The 11,472-nt window shown below is 41.4% G+C and overlaps 1 long non-coding RNA gene across 1 annotated transcript; it reads right to left on the bottom strand.

The window, feature by feature from the left end:
- Positions 1-1,192: 1,192 nt before the first annotated feature.
- Positions 1,193-10,915, bottom strand: LOC122461975. Its single transcript, XR_006284288.1, has 3 exons — positions 10,865-10,915; positions 4,937-5,138; positions 1,193-2,525 (listed from the first exon to the last, which is right to left on the bottom strand). It is a non-coding gene; the product is annotated as an uncharacterized LOC122461975 (long non-coding RNA).
- Positions 10,916-11,472: the final 557 nt, after the last annotated feature.

Below are 11,472 nucleotides of genomic sequence, written 5' to 3'. Positions count from 1 at the left end.
TGTATTCAGGACAGGATTATATTCCTAACAGCCCAATAGCACCTTATTTCAGTGTGACTAGTTTGGAATGTGAGGATGTGACCGGTCGCTTCCTAGCTTATGGCTGCCTCTGCTGCTTAGCCAAAGGCCTTAGCCTAAGAACAGGGCCTCAGACTGTCACAGTAAGAGAAGGGCCTTACACTGGCAGACAGTGATTTTGATTCTTTATTTTATACCTCTATAACTAGCCAAGTGATAAGAATACACCTAAATTCTTAAAGTACAGGCCTTTGCAGACAGGCTTGAATATCTATATCCTAACACATGGTGCATCACGGGAGACACCATTCATGAAGAAAAATTCCTGAAAAATTTTTTCAACAAAAAAATTGTTTCAACAAAAACCTAATTTTCCATCAAAGCCATTTCAATGGAAATTTTTTCACCAGCCATAATTGCTGCTCCTTCAAAATAGAACTAGTGTGAACTCTGGCCAGTGACTGCTGGTGACAACGCACATGCTAGTAGGCTGGAGAGCTCCAGCCATAAAGGCAGTTCAAGCCTCCAGGTATCTACCAGTTTCTCTGTCCACACTGTCAAGATCTGTCTCTGTCTAATAGCTCCTCAGTGAGGTCATTATCCTTTGGCTGTCAGACAAAATCAGCGCTCTCTCTTCCATTGTGCTGAAGGGGTCTCTGCAAACCATCTGGACTTGCAATGTCATTGAGCCATTTTTTTTAAAAGAGATTTCCACCATCAGATCTGAATGTGACCTGTATGTGTATCTGCACTTCCACAGGATTGATTGTAAAATAAGGTGATATTTAGCATGACTGAAGGTGGCAGAATACCTAGGTTGCTTAAGGCTTTAGTTCAAAGCCCATTGACGTCAATGGGAGGCTTTCCTTAGCTGTCAGTGGGCTTTGGATCAGGCTCTTTGGGTTGGACGATATCCTTACAATCTGCCCTGAACAAGTGGCATCACATAGCTGCACTGCCCCGAGAGCAGACCAGAAAATGAACTGTGACACAGAGACTCACAATTCCTCCTTGCTCTGCGTGTCGGAGAGCGTAATAGCTGTTTATCCAGCACACCCTTGTGTGGTGGGCTAACCACTCTGGCCAGGCAGGAAATAAGCCAAATGCCCCCCTCCCTGCCTCATGTGGTTGCAGGAGGGCATGTTGGGTAATCAGTCCCTGCTTTCTCGTCTCCATGGCCACAGTCATACACTGAGCAGGGCTAAGAAAGGTAGCAAGGATTAGGAATCTTGAACCATTTTACCAAAGCATTGATGCTGACTTTTAGCAAGGGCAGCTTTAAGAAGGGTGAGGGAAAAATCTTATTTATTTAAAATTTTACAGGGAAAGCTCACTAGTATAAAATGTTTTGTTTACCAGAACGTCCTGTGAGGAACAAGGTGATGAGACATGTTATCTCCAACCATTCATAAAAAGTGTTATTACTGAACAGTCATAAAATGCCTCACACATGCCTTGTGTTAAAAGCCAGACATTTAACAGTCAGATATTGTTCTAACTGCTTCACTCCTCTTTTGCCACAGGCACCAGCAAATGAATCATAGGAATTAGAGGCCACCAGGAAAGGTTTGAGACTAAGGGGTGAGACTACCAGAATGCAGGGCTAGATTCTGCCCAGCCCTCACATGATGGTTAGGAGTCAGGTTGGGAGTCCCATGCGCATCTCACACACATAAACAGTCTGTGTAACATCTGGGTAAAACTGCAGTCCCTGCATTCAGGGGAGAGCATTGACTACTCCCTAATTACTCCCCAGGGAAGTATAGTACTCTAAGATCAACGGGAGGGCAGAGAGTAGGTGGAGACAAGGCCCCATACCAGCCTATGGAGCAGGGTCAGTACACCTTGGGGGCGATCTACACCATTCTAATGGACAGTGTAGAGTACTTATTCACTGTAAAGGTCTGGATGGATCTTAGGAAGAAATGGTGCTCCCTGAGGCACACTGTCCTCTGGTGCTCTCTGCACACAATCTCGGCTACACACACACACACAAACCACTTTTCTTTTGGGATACAAGGCAGCTGTCTGGGAAACGTTTGCTCAAGTGAAAATATTTGAAACATTGCACATTGTGCTGGCAGCCGAGCGGTATAATGGTGCGTTCCCCTCCCATACCTGGTGTTGGCAGTTGGAAAAGTTGGGTTAACGAGACCCATTTAGAAGCTGAAGCAGAATTGCTAGTAAAGCTCGGCAACCCAAGTTTGATTAGGGGTGGTGTTTAGCTGCGCTGTCTCAAGGAGCATTGCAACTGGGATGCCACTCAGCCACAATTCCTCTGGCACAACTGTCTGGAGGGTACATACACAATAATCGACTACAGTCCTTTCAAGGGCTCAGCGTACTCCCTATCCCACTTATCCAGCAAACTCATGGAGTGTGGAGCTATGACCATGAACACTTTCTGTGCCTCCTGGTCAACTCTTGTCATTCCTTGAGGGAGTTTCTGGTATGGAATAACTGTTCTCCTCCTCTGCAGCGAAGATCTGGGTAGCCCTGATTTGACTCTGCAAAGTGGAAGGGAATCTTTGTTCCCCCTTGTCCTCTCTGTGGACATAGTAAGACTAGACAATCCATTCCATAGTAGCATTCAAACCAGCAGAAACAACTGTCTTTGGCCCATACAAGTGGCACATGCTGAGCCAACCCACCGCATGGCCCTTCCATGGAACACACTTTGTACACATTATTGCTTCCTGCTGACATCATTTCCACCCCCCATAACTGAAAGAGACAAACTTTTAATAGTAGTTATTTCTACTACTGTAGCACCCAATTGAGATCTGGCGCCATTGTGCTCAGCCCTGTTTGTGCACACTGAAGAGCTTAAATTAGGAAAATGTGAGAAGGGAAACAGAGGTCTCAAAAGGTGAAGTCACTTGTCTAAGGCAATGATAGATCTGAGACTAGAATCCAGAGCTCTTGAGGCCAAGCCATTGACCTAGCTACTGGTCCATAATGCCTTTCTATTATGGAATATACCTCCATTAAGCAGTATTATAATGAGAAAAGACTTGACAATTAAAGTGTATACATGCTAAAGGGTAAATTTGCCTAGAAAATCCTGGAGTAATGATGAGATAAGGAAAACCCAGATCACCAATTTTGTGTGTGGAATTTTAGATGAACATTTTCACCAGTGTGTTTGACTTTCAACTATTTTGCTTTTTCGTTCCCATCAAACTGTCTGTTTTCCCATTGAAAATGTAATTTTTGCTGGTTTTTGGTACAAAACCCACTTTCCCTTGAATAATTAGGCTCATTCTCACTCATTTTACTTTGGCTATTCTAGAAATAGGCTTTTAGGGTAAAGTTCATCTGTCTGCAGAGGAACAGTAGAAAACTTAAGCACTAGTCCTTTTCCTGGGTCAATTTTATCCATACCAATAAATGTCGTATTCATTGCCCATTGAAGTAAAAGGAAAACCTCCAATTTACCTCAGTGGGCTTTGGATCAACCTTATGGGTCCAATTCAACTCGCATTAAAGTAATTGGAGACTCTTATGGTCTTCAGCGGAAATTGGATCAGGCCCCCCAAAAAATAACAATTGCGAGTTGTGCCATACTATGCAATATTCTTCTGTACTATTTTATGCTGGCTCAATGGCATTCATATTAACCACATGAAGGTTATTGATCTATAATCTGTCGTCCCGATGCTAAACTCATTAATGACTTTCACTAAATGACACCTTGATAAATTTAATCATTTCCATTTTGAGCTAAAACTGCAAGAACTGCAGTCCCTCAAACTTCAAAAAATAAGAAGTGTGAGCATCCACCTGAACAGATGAAGGAACATTTTGCTGATCCTGGAGAGCATGACAAAGTAAGTTCCAATAACATTTTGTGTGTTCATTTTAACTGAAAAAATTTGTCACTGAATAACAAATTTGTGGCCAGGAATCTTACACAAATTCCTGGAGGTACTTCAAGTTTCTGACTAGTAGTAATAATTTAGCTAATACAAATAGCTATCAATTGGCTGATGCCAATTCAACTTTCAAACTCCCAAAAGATAGAGAGTAGCCAGAGTTTGTTGTTGCGGTCTGGTGACTCCCGTTGCAAACTATAGCTATATGTACCGTATGAGCTAAGAGTGTGATTCCCAACTTCCGTGCACATGCTTGTACTAGCACAATGAGAGAGAGAGCACAAGTAGAAATAGTCGTGTAGATGTGGTAGCATGGGCAGCAGCTACACAACTAGTTATACTTACCCTTGCTGAGTACATACACAAGGGGTTCAGGCAGGTTTGTACTCAGCACAACTATTCTGTACTTCCACTTCCCATGCTGCTGCAGCTACATCCCTCCTTGGACTCATGCTAGCGTTTATTGAGGTAGCAGAAGTATGTGTACGTGAGCTGGGTATCACAGGCCTCGCTTGTAGTATAGACAAAGCCTCTGACGGTGAATGCTTCTGCGGTTTTTCCTCCTCTAAACTAGATTGATCAAAAAGGAGAAAGATGGTCTTGTAATTAAAGCCCAGGACTGGGAGTCAGGAGGCCTAGCTTTTGCTCCTGGCTTTTCTACAGCCAGGGCCGGTGCAAAGATATTTTGTGCCCAAGGCCGGTGTAACCACTAGGTGAACTAGGCAGCCGCCTAGGGCGCCAAGATTTGGGGGTGCCAAAAAGCGGTGCCCCAATTTTTTTTTTTATGTTTTAACTTGTCGTTCTCTCGGATGAGCACGGGCAATTTGTCATATTGATATTGTCATTGCCACTTTGTACCGTAGTGAAGCAGTACAAGGGGAGGGAAGGAGGAGGGGGGGGCACAAGGTGGAAGTTTTGCCTAGGGCACAAACAGGGCCGGTGCAAGGATACCACACAAGAGACAACAGATGGGTACAGACACATGGGGGCGTACAAAGAAACAATGAGACAGGTCAGCATTGTAGGCAGTGGTTTCAGCTCACCAGTTGCCTTGACGTTATCCAGCTTTTTATAGGAATCACGGCAAAGAAGCATTTGAAGAAGGACAATAAGGTGGCTTACTGGATGTTTATGGGGAGCTCTTCCCTTGAGTGTCAGCACCCCTAAACCCAGCTGCTCTGATGCTGATTTGTTTCATGGCCTCAATGGGCAAAGTCGCTTTATCTCTCAGCTTCCAGGGCTCATCTGAAAAAGCAAGAATAGAAATCCTTACAAGTATCCCAGTGGTGTTGCAAAGAAAAAATAGTATAGCGAAGGGCTCTGGAGATGAAAAGTTCAAAGCATTAATGCTAAAGTTCCATGAAACATTCAGCTCATACCAAATGCTCTCCAAACCATCCTACGCTGAGATGTAAAGTTCATCTGCAAAGGAGCAGTGATTGGTTTGGAAACAATTTGTGCTGGTGAATGTTGTGTAATGAACTCTTCTGTTATGAGGTTCCTGTTCACGGTAAACATGAGTGATGTTCATTGAGAGATATTTATTTATATTAGGCATTTCCATGGCAGCCATCACAGCATTGACAACTTTATTGGAAGTCTCACAATATTCACTTCTTGCCTGAAAGCCCCAGTTCCTGGACTTATGTGATTCCTTGAGATTCTCAGCTTTCATTTTTTTCTTTAAAGTAATTTTCTATCCCTTCTGGTTGTGGAAAAAAGCTTGAAATCATGGCATTTAATGGCTCCAAGACCAAAGGACAATCCCCCACAAAGCTATGTATTTTTTAAAATCTCACTTTTTTAACGACAATCAGTTTCTTTGGTGGTGGTGGGGAGACTGACTCATGATTTTGGAATTCTTGGGGTTGCCAGTACTGTACATGGTATTTGTGTGTCTGACCCTTAATGTCCGAATCCACTCAGGATAAGTAGATAAGAATGGCCACCCTGGGTCAGACCAATGGTGCATCTACCCCAGTATCCTGTCTTCTGACAGAGGCCAATGACAGATGCTTCAAGGGGAATGAATAGAATAGGACAATCATCAAGTGATCCATCTTCTGTCATCCAGTCCCAACACCTGGCAGTCAGAGGCTAAGGGACACCCAGAGCATGGGGTTGCATCTCTGATCATCTTAGCTAATAGCCATTGATGGACCAATCTTCCAGGAACTTATCTAATTCTTTTTTGAACCTAGTTATAGTTTTGGCCTTCACAGCATCACCGGGAAATGAGTTCCACAGATTGACTGTTCATTGTGTTAAGAAGTATTTCCTTATGTTTGTTTTAAACCTGCTGCCTATCAATTTTATTGGGTGATCTCTGGTTCTTGTGTTACGTTCTTTAGATTATGTACTAATTGTATTAATTACTTCAGAATCCCCAGTTATCACTTGGGATGCCACTTTTATAATACATTATGCTGGCACCACTATGTTTGATGCATATTCAGTTGGCAATTTTTTCCCCTTTTCCTTATTTGTATTTCCTTATCTTACTAATGTTGGAGTGTCTTTTTCCTATAGGTTAGTATATGAGTGTTGTTAACTTATTATCATATATGTCAATTTGTTACCATGGCCTCTTATGATTAGGTATCACATTTGTTATTTCTGTCCTAACTGGTTATTTCGGTTATTTCCAAGTTTCAAGTTGTGGTGTACCTGCTAAGTTTAAAACGGTATGAACTTTAGGAAGCCCCTTATGCCAACCTGCTTTAACGCATCCTCCATGTTAAAGGTCGCAGTCATACATGGACCTTATGCTTTAGCTCATCACCATCTATCCAGCTGAAAGGTCCCAAACATATGTATGCTAACTTTGCCTTAACACAACATATAGGATGTGGCCTGCAGGTTCTTTGTGTTACAGTCAAAATATACTCTAATATAAACCTATTATAATAAACCAAATAATCAAACCTATAAGAAAATGAGGAACTTATAAGAAAAGAAATATTGGCAAGCAAGCAGGCTAGCCTTAGATATATCTCATGTACCTGTTATGTATGTCAGTTCATTGCCAGGGCACTTCTATGGTTGAATTATGTACCTGGGTCAGAACTTCGCCTTAAACTCTGTTTTCAGCTCCTCAAATACTTGGGCTTTTCCTTGGTCCATTTATCTGTGCAAAGTTTATCTGTTAAAAGTTCATAGGCCCCAAGACTTATGCTAACTTGCTGAAGCTAATGTCTTACAGGATACAGTTCCTGTAGGTATCTTGCATTACTGCTGAATATAATGCAAAGCAGTAAATATAAAAAACGCAAATTAGCCTTTTGGGTTACATACGTGAACAGGTAACATTCTTACTTATTCATTTTCTCCACGGCGTACCATGGATATATATACTGGCATTATGATATTTTCTGTCTTATTATCTATCCCTTTCCTAATGGTTCCTAACATTCCATTAGCTTTTTGTCTGCTGCTGCACACTGAGGGGATGTTTTCAGAGAACTGTCCATGATGACTCCAAGGTCTCTTTCTCAAGCGGTAACAGCTAATTTAGACCCCATCATTTTATATGTATAGTTGGGATTATGTTTTCCAATGTGCATTACTTTGCATTTATCAACATTGAATTTCATCTGCCGTTTTGTTGCCCAGTCACCCAGTTCTGTGAGATCCCTTCGTAACTCTTCGCAGTCTGCTTTGGACTTAACTATCTTGAATAATTTTGTGTCATCTACAAACTTTGCCACCTCATTGTTTACTCCTTTTTTCAAGATAATTTATGAATATGTTGAATGGCACTGGTGCCAGGAGAGATCCCTGGGGGACACCACTATTTACCTCTCTCCATTCTGAAAACTGACCATTTACTCCTACCCTTTGTTTCATGTATTTTAATGAGTTACTGACCTTCCCTCCTATCCCATGATGGCTTAATTTTCTTAAGAGCCTTTAGTGAGGGACCTTGCCAAAGGTTTCCTGAAAGTCCAAGTACATTATATCCACTGAATCACCCTTGTCCCCATGTTTGTTGGTCCTCTAAAAGAATGCTAATAGATTGGTGAGGCGTGGTTTCCCTTTACAAAAGCTATATTGACTCTTCCCCACCAAATCATGTTAATCTATTTGTCTGATAATTCAGTTATTTCAACCAGTTTGCCTGGTACTGAAGTAAGGTTTACCAGCCTGTAAGTCCCAGGATCACCTCTGGGGTCTTTTTTAAAACTTGGTGTCACATTAGCTATCCTCCAGTCATCTGGTACAGAAGCTGAATTAAGTGATAGGTTACATATCACGTTATTAGTTCTGCAATTTCATATCTGAGTACCTTCAGAACTCTTGGGTGAATGCCATCTGGTCCAGGTGACTTATTACAGTTTAATCTATCAATTTGTTCCAAAACCTCCTCTATTAACACCTTAAACTAGGATTGTTCCTTAGATTTGTCAGCTAAAAAAGAATGGCTGATGTGTGGGAATCTCCTTCACATCCTCTGCAATGAAGATTGATGCAAATAATTCGTTTAGCTTCTCTACAATGGCCTTGTCTTCCTTGAGTGCTCCCTTAGCTCCTATCTTGATCATCCAGTGGATCCATTGATTGTTTGGCAGTCTTCCTATTTCTGATGTACTTTAAAAAATTGTTGTTAGTGTGTGTGTTTTTTGCTAGTTGCTCTTCAAATTATTTTTTGACCTGCCTATTATACTTTCGCACTTGACTTGCCAGAGTTTATGCTCCATTTTATTTTTCTCAGTAGGATTTGACTTCCAATTTTTAAAAGATGCCTTGTTGCCTCTAACTGCCTCTTTTACTCTATTGTTTAACTATCATGGCATATTTTGCAGAAGTCATTTTTTCTTGGTTTCAAAAATAAGGAGACATTGTTTTAGGGAGTACAGTCAGAAAGAACAAAGAATAAGTGTGATTGGTTGAAATGTCTGGGTTATATGATATGCAGTCTAGTTGTAGCTGTGTTGGTCCCAGGATATCAGAGAGACAAGGTAGGTGAGGTAATATCTTTTATTGGACCAACTTCTGTTAGTGAAAGAGACAAGCTTTCAAGCCACACAGAGCTTTTCTTCAGGTTCTGTATGGCTCAAAAGTTTGTCTCTCTCATCTACAGAAGTTGGTCCAATAAAAGATATTACCTCACCCATCTTGTCTCTCTGGGCTCTAGGGTGGCACTTTCTGGTGTGGTTTAATTTTCCACACTGAGAAAGGAAGCAGAAAGCCTCAGTAAAGTGGTTATGTGCAGCAGTTGCTTTTGCAGAGAAACAGGGCTAATTCCAGTCCAGGGTTATTTTTTTCGGACTTCCCCCTCCCATCACTCTCTGTTGTTATTGTCTAAGCCTCTTGCATATCACAGTGCCTTCTACAATATGTAGGCCTGGACTGTTGCTTTAATGCTAGTGCCCTGCATAGGAGGGAAGTGCAGTGCTACAGAGTCCCCAGGGGAGCACCACAGAGATCATGCTTCAAGCTTCTCCATGTACACAAGGCTCATGTGCAATTTTCTCTCCGTGCATTGATGTATGAGGTGTCCAATGACCTGCATTCACCATACCCTGTTATTTTGGAAGGCCCTCACTCGGCCCCAGGAGAGTCCGTACACTTCTTGCCCATGCTTGCACCCAAGCATAGCCAATCGCTTCTCTATCTGGCCAACAATATGTTCAGTGTCTGGTGATAAACAGCAAAGAGGTATGACACTTTTGTGTAAAAATCCCACAGAAAAATCCTGGAACACAGGTGCTCACTGAGTAGTTTCCTAAAATAGCATTTGAAAAACATCTTGGATCCCACATTTAACAAATAGAGGTGCACTTATGTTGTCAGAAATGAGTGTGTGATTGCACAACAATGTATGCATACATAATACTTGCTATGCTGTCCTTACAGTGCTCCATGATTTCCATTGATTTGCAGCAAACTTCTAGTTACTACTCAAAGGGTTGGAAATTTTCCAGCTCAACATTTTTGCATTGGAAAATGTCGTTTGTCAAAATCAAAATGTTTTGTGGAAACATGTTGCTTTTGACAATTCCATTAGGGGGGAAAAACACAGCACGGTGTTCTGATAAGCGTCAATCTTTTGGGGATGGAATATTTAAATTTTCTGCTGTGAAAGAACTTTTCATTTAATTTTTTAAAGACTTTTGTATCATGTAAAATAAAAAAAGTCAACATAGGAACAAAATATTTTGCTCAATGCAAAATGATATTTTTTAAAATTTTGTTTCACAGACATTTTTTAAAAAAATGGTTTTGTTCCTATTCAAAACAAAAACTAATTTTGAAATGTAAGAATTTCGGGTGAAGGGGAAATTCTGAGTTTAAAAGAGTTCTAGTTTAAGCTCGTAAAGCCATAAGTGGTTTGGGATCACTTTTTTTTCATGCTACGTAGTATTGCAGTTGAGCTCAGAAGAGAGAAAGTGCTCTGGTTTCTTGAGAGACCTTGGTTCAATGCTGTTAGGGTTCCCTCCCCACTCTGAACTCTAGGGTACAGATGTGGGGACCCGCATGAAAGACCCCCTAAGCTTATTTCTACCAGTTTAGGTTTAAACTTCCCCAAGGCACAAAGTCTTTGCCCTTGGATTAGGTAAAACACTGTCACCACCAAGTGTTTTAGACAAAGAACAGGGAAAGGACCACTTGGAGTTCCTATTTCCCAAAAATATCACCCCAAGCCCTTACACCCCCTTTCCTGGGGAGGCTTGAGAATAAACCAGATGCGCACAAACCCCTTGGATTTTTAAGACCCAAAAAACCCAATCAGATTCTTAAAAATCAGAACTTTATTAGAAGAATAAAAAAAGACAAGAGAACAACTCTGTAAGATCAGAATGGAAGATAATCTTACAGGCAGTCAGATTCAAAACATAGAGAATCCCTCTAGGCAAAACCTTAAGTTACAAAAAGACACAAAAACAGGAATACACATTTTCTCCAGCACAGCGAATTTACAAGCCAAAAAACAAAGAAAACCTAACGCATTTTCTAGCTAGATTACTTACTAACTCTACAGGAGTTGGATAGCTTGCATCCTTGATCTGTTCCCGGCAAAGATATCACACAGACAGACAAAAACCTTTCCCCTCCCCCCAGATTTGAAAGTATCTTGTCCCCTCATTGGTCATTTTGGGTCAGGTGTCAGCGAGGTTACCTTTGCTTCAAAAAAAACCCTTTACAGTGAAAGGATTTTGCCTCTGGCCAGGAGAGATTTTATAGCACTGTTTACAGAAAGGTGGTTACCCTTCCCTTTATATTTATGACAAATGCCCTGCTCCACTACAGACTTCCTGTCTAACTGTGGCCATTTCACGTAGTCTCTCTGTTTAGTTCAGCATCTGGAAAATGGGGATCATAGCACTGCCCTACCTCACACGGTCATTATGAAGCTAAATAAATACACTAAAGAATGAGGGTCACTCAGTTTCTATGACAATGGGGGCCATATATGTAAGCAGATAAGATAAGCTGGGGTGCTCCTGAAGGATAAACAAGAGGAAGCTCTGGCAGAGCGTTCTCAGTGAGGGGCCCTGAGTTTTGGAACTCCATCCACATATTGATCTGCCATAGCTCAGATTTATAACCCTTCTGGGCATGCTGAACAGCCAATGTA

This window comes from Chelonia mydas, chromosome 1, assembly GCF_015237465.2.
Source record: "Chelonia mydas isolate rCheMyd1 chromosome 1, rCheMyd1.pri.v2, whole genome shotgun sequence".
Classification (NCBI taxonomy): domain Eukaryota; kingdom Metazoa; phylum Chordata; order Testudines; family Cheloniidae; genus Chelonia; species Chelonia mydas.
The sequence above is the reverse complement of the archived record's forward strand: the minus strand, read 5'-3'. Positions and strand labels throughout refer to the sequence as shown.